A 6,301-nucleotide genomic window follows, 5' to 3' on the forward strand; every position below is an offset into this window, starting at 1 on the left:
TGGATTGGGGTGACTCAGTATCTGTCTGATCAACTCAGGATAACAAACAAAAGAGTCACAAAGCCTGGTGCATGTTTGATCAGAACAGGACACTCAGGAAAAGAGACGAGGAGTTCCTGCCAGGTGCTCTGTCAGACTCTCTCTACCAAGTAAAACCAGCTACCCGCCTAACTGTATCTAGACAGCGGGGTGGAAAGTGAAAAAGATCCCGCCCCTCCTGATCCTTTTGGAACAATGGATTGGGGTGACTCGATACCTCTGCATGACCTCAGCAAAAGTAAAGAAGACACGAAGTGGAAGCCTGCGTAGTATTTTACAGGACATCCGGAGTAAAAAGTCGTTGAGGATAGCCTCCCAGGGATTCTGTCGGGCTCACTTAACTAGGTAAGGTAAGACCGACCACCTGTCTGGCCCTATCTGGGCAGCAGGGTGGAAAGTGAAAAGGATCCTGCCCCTCATGTTCCTTTCAGAATAGTGGATTGGGGTGACCACTACTTCTGTCTGACCTCAGCAAGAAGCTCATGAACCATGAAGTGGAAACCTGCGTAGTCTTTTACAGGACATCCGAGTAAAGGGGTGTTGAGGAATTGTGCCTCCCAGGGACTCTGTCGGGCTCACTCAACGGAAAGGTAAAACCAACGACCAGACTGACCGCATATGGACAGTGGGTAGAAGGTGAAAAGGGTCCCGCCCCTCCTGCCCCTTTCGGGACAGTGGATTGGGGTGGCCACTACTTCTGCCTGATCTCAGCAAGAAGCTCATGAACCACGAAGTGGAAGCCTGCGTAGTCTTTTATAGGACATCCGAGTAAAAAGAGAATTGTTGAGGAATTACGCCTCCCAGGGACTCTGTCGGGCTCACTCAACGGGTAGGCTTCAACATCTGCTCAACCAGCTCGGCTTTGGAAATGAAGAAGGGCTCAATACCCACTCAGTCATTTCAATTGAATGAATAAAGAGTCAGGCTCTGATGTCTGACTGATCAAAACAGGACAATCAAGAGCGTGACGAGGAATACCTGTCAGGTGCTCTGTCAGGTCCTCTCTACCAAGTAAACCGACTACCTGTCTGTTCATTTCAAACAGCAGGATAGAAGGTAATAGTCACCTCAACATCTACCTAACACATATCTGTGTAGGGATGTGAGGGAGAAAGAAGCAAATGAGATAATTTTAAGGGTAGAGCCACCTCGGGAATCCCTTCTAGCGCTCTTGTAACCACATGGTAGAGGACAAATCGTCGTGGCCATGAGTGTCCAAATGCCATCAGGATCTCCTAGGGAACCCTAACCCTACACAAAAGGAAAGGAGGGACATCAGTGTGACATCCCTTAACCAAATATGGAAGAGATATACCCTCAGTAGAGTGTACAAAGGGGTAATCTCATTCCAAAGGAGTGAAAAGAACTGAAGTAGCGAGGGGGCGCCTCTGCTACAGAAAGTAGGACTAAGCCTAATAAAAACAACTCTCAAGGAGCCACAGGGGTAAACTCATACCAACTGATGAAGACCCTATGAGAAGTGGAAAGAGTATCAAAACATCCAAAGGTCCTCTCCAGCAGCTAGGAGTCGGATCTCAATGGGAAAAGAAGTGGCAAAGTAGATAGGAGAGCTGACTATGTATCATAGAGTCAAAGCTCAAGTAAAAGGTGATGGTGGCACCTAAGGCACGACGCCCCATATCACCAAGTGAGAGAAAAAAAAGCCAAAGTAGCAAGGAAGCATCCTCTCCACTAAGGGCAACAACTCTGAGTAAGTAAAATCTCACAGTGGTAACACCCACATAAACTAGTGGGACCCTGTGGGAAGTGAAAGACCTGAACACATTCATAAGAGTAATCCGGCGACTGAGCCTAGTGTATGAATGATAGGATAGGTCACGAAAAGGAGTAGGAGAACTGATCTTTTGCTAGAAGCTCAAAGTTCTCAAAGTAGCGATGTTGATATCCGAGGCAAGGTATACTACATCACTACAAGAAAAACAGCTCTAGATAGTAAAGGGACATATTCACTACCTGAGGACAGTAATCATGAATAGGAATGATAAAATATCAGAAGGGTCACAGTGGTAACACCTACCCTGATCGGGTAGGACCCTGTGGGGAGTAGGAGCAATCAACACAACATTCATAGCGCTACTCTAGCAGCTCAGAGTAGGGTACAAATGTAGAAAGTAAGTGAGTAAAGAAACTAAGGAGTCGATCTTTCAAATAGAAAATCAGAGCTCTTAAAACTTTGGTGCTAACACTTGAGAACAGGTGTACTACACCACAGCTAAGAAAAACAACTCTGAAGTGTCAGGGGAGCACACCTGACACCTAGTACAGTAATCATGAGTGAAATCCACAACCATCAGAAGGTCACAGTGGTAACACCTACCCTAACTGGGTAGGACCCTATGAGAAGTGGAAGTAATATTATCGCATTCATAAGACCACTATGTCAGCTCAGAGTAGTGTATGAATGGGGGAGTAGACTGCCGAAAGAGGGCAGAAGGGGATTGATCCTTCCTCAGAAAGACCCAAGCCCACAAGATAGTGATGTTTAACATTCAAAACACAATGTACTACATCACTTAACAAAGATAATTAAAGTTGTGGAAAATCATACTCAGATATGTGTGCTTTCATCCTTGAGGCAAACACCAAGGCACCTCAAAGGAGAGGTAAGAAAAAGAACTTTAGGGAACTCATGCTCTTAGAGAGTATTATCGGGTTCCTCCTGTGTCAAGGGCAACCAATTTTGCTCTACTAAGATCTTCCCTCTTTTTATCACATGTATTTTTTTTTAAAGGGAATTGTGATTTGGTTTTGATATCTCATACCTTGTTCGCCACATGAACAAAACTGGGGAGAGAGAAAATCACATAAGATCTTATAAGAAAATAAATCATTGGTTTTGATAGCCCAGACCACATTCAACTCATGTGAATAAACTGGGGAGTATAATCATATTAAAATTAATGCATAATCAAGATCAACATCAGGATAGAGGATCAACACTACCACACCTGATAAGCATAGGATGGTGTGGACCCAGTATCCTACCTCCAAAAGAGTCTAAACTAATGACTCTGGCTTCCCTAATCACATTCAACCCATATGAATGGACTGGGGGTTACATCTATCAGATCAAGACTGATATGAAGAAGAGAATCTCATAGGTATAATGGCTTGCTATCACCCCACCTGACTAACATAGGTGGGCATGGACCCAATATCCTATCTCAAAAGAGTCTAATCTAAAAGACCACAACATCTCCGATCAGATTCAACTCATGTGAATGGACTGGGGGCTTCAATTATCAGAGTAGGGCTGACAGGAAGAAGCAATTCACTTTCAAATAAAGGATCAACATCACCAATCCCAATAAATGTAGAAGGGTGTGGACCCAGTCAAAAGTGATAAAAGAGCACAAATCCCAAAGGAGTTTAGTACTTAACTCCCTCTAATTTTAATAGGAACCTCAATTTAAATTTACTAACTCAGATCAAGCTCCATACTAGCTAAATTATGTCATCTCACTTATATGAGTATTTTATTCTCTTGAATTGAAATCTAATCCAAAAAAAGAATTTAAATTAGAAAAAGAAATTTAATTTTCTTCATTTCTTGTATGAGAATAGACTTCCATATCTTATAGAATATTAATGTATAATGATGATTTCAAAATCATAATTTTCAGACTCAAGTATCAAAAATATCAAAAGGATATAGATTTTCTGAGATTTAGAGATTTACTAGAAAGGGAAACCATTTACTTAACACTTTTGGGTTATTTGAGCCACTTCATCAACTTTCATGTGCTTTGCACAAATTTCAATTGATTGATACACTTTGTGTATCTTTAACTTTTGACGCTTTGCGCATCTTTTCACTTTTTATAACTAGCTTCCTTTTCCAAATCTTTAAAAAAAATATTTCTCAGTTGTAAGATCATCTTCCAAGTGCAAGAGAAGAAGACTTACTTCTCTTGGACAAGGAAGAAAAATCTACAAAATAAATCCTATCCTCTGATAAGAATGAATAACTTGATTAAGAAAATTATGAAATTTTATTCATCAGTATACTGTAGTTATCTATGAGATAGAGAATTACAAGATAATGAAGAAAATCTTCACTTCTAAATCCAATTTCAATTTAGAATAGATTTCAGTTCAAAAGAAGAAATCTCTCTACCCATAAAATGGGATAGAAAGATCGTAAGTCATCACTACAAAGCTAGTAGAACTAAAAGAGGTAGAAGAGTCAATCATAATTGCAAATCATCATTTTTTATTGATTAAACATCAAAATAAGGGAGAACGAGGTCCTCCAGCCCAAGTGCTGGAAGGTGGGCTGTCTTCCCTTTTGAGGTTACAATTATTTTTTTTAACATATTTCTCTAGTACAAATAGAAGCAAAAAGGAAAAATGCTCATCTTGCATTACAACAGAAGAAAGAAAAGAGAAAAAAATGCTAACAAAGAAGCTGGAGTGACAACTGTCAACTTGGCCTTGGGAGACCTTATCTCAGCCGCCTCTAAACTCTTTACAGCTTACTCAATCATCTGCTAAGTCTCCTTGGAGAGTGCAAGCTGCTACTCTCCCTCAGAACTGTGGAGTAATCTGCCACTACTGTCCTGACTGCAACTCTGACTGTCACTGTGGCTGGAACTGTGGCTAGGACTAGAGATCATCTGAACTGTCTGAGTAGACTTATCTAAAGGCTGTATCAAATCACTGACCTGAAGATGGATCTTCCCAGTGGCCATCTGAGTCTATAAGTGTAAGACTGTGGTGTCTGTAGCTACTGACCTCGGAGACCCTCCTGCCTCGGGGTCTTCCCGCTCATCCTGGTCCTTGGGCTCTCTCTGCTCATCCGAGTGGCCTCGACGGGTAGTCTCACAAACCTGGTGTACTGGTATATCCTCATCTGACTCATCATCGAATGAGTCATCCTCTGAAAAGATCCGGCGAAGTGCCTCTATGTAGGGACTCATAGGGGAAGTGATCCTATGAGTACTGGAGCTAAAGGTGTCTCAACTCGATCCGGTGACCCAACAGGAGTAACTACTGCATCCTCATCACAAGTCATCGGTACCGCTTCGGACCCGGGAGAAACTGCTACATCCATCTGATCTACTGCATCAACCTGCTGCACTGCCTCTGACAACTGCACTGTCTCATCTGGTCGTGCTGCCTCGACTAACTGTACTGACTGTACTAGCCCGACTAGGCGTACTGTCTCCACTAACTATACTGGCTCTACTAGTCTAACTGTCTCCACTGACTGTACTGGCTCGGCTAGTCTAACTGTCTCCACTGACTGTACTGGCTCAGCTAGGGTGTCCGCCTGTCGACGTCTCCAAACACGTCTACTGTGACGGGGCTCTACACGGGTAACTGGCTGCTCTGGAGCTACCACTACTGAACCGACCTGAGGCCGGGCAGGCTCCCGCTGCTGTCTCCGTCCTCGACGACATGGGCGTCATCCTACCACAGGAGCAACTACTAGCGGCCTAGCAACTGGAACTGTCTGCACTGATTGCTGGGGTGTTTGCCCCCTCTGCCAACTATAAAGTCTCATCGCAGTCTGTCGTCGTAACTGGAAGGTAGACCGAGAAATTTGACGGAGTAAACCCTCCCGACTGACTGGCCCTCTGCCACGAGCTAAGCGGACGATGTTTCGAATCCTCTGGGTGAGGGCTCGGACACCAGCGTCCCTGGGTACCCTTGCTCGGGGTAGAGTAGTGACGACAGGAGGAGCCACTGCTATGCGGGCAACGTCCTCCTCATCACCACTATGCGTCAACGGGGAGAAGCGTCCTCCCTGAACTGCCTCCAACTCGGGGGCTACCATCACCTCTGAAACAGGTGCAACAACAACTGGATGTGGCCTCCGCTGCCTGGGAGCTACTCTCCTCTGCCTCTGAACTATCTCATCGTGAACGATGGCCTCTTTCATCCGCTGCCTCTCTGCCTCTGACGCAGCTAGACGGAGCCTCCTATTCCTATTCCTCCGGGCCCTTCTCCCAAGGCTGGAGGTGGAGGTGGAAGGAACATCTGAACCCACTGCCGGGGGGGCAGGGGGGACAGGAACGACTGGAAGTGCTGGGGTCTGCCCGGCAGTCTCAGGGTGAGAAAGTCGAGCAAAAATAGAAACCCAGCCAGAAGAAGGCGAAGGCACCTCGGTCTGGGCACCCCTCTTCCTAGTGGAAGTAGGAGGAGCAACCCGAACGCGAGGTACTTCCGCCGGAACAACGGGAGTAACAACAGCAGCAGGCTGCCGGCGCTGAGGGGCCAGGGCAACCTATGCAGTAGG

The sequence above is a fragment of the Dendrobium catenatum genome, unplaced genomic scaffold, assembly GCF_001605985.2.
Source record: "Dendrobium catenatum unplaced genomic scaffold, ASM160598v2 fragScaff_scaffold_282, whole genome shotgun sequence".
NCBI classification, from domain to species: Eukaryota; Viridiplantae; Streptophyta; class Magnoliopsida; order Asparagales; family Orchidaceae; genus Dendrobium; species Dendrobium catenatum.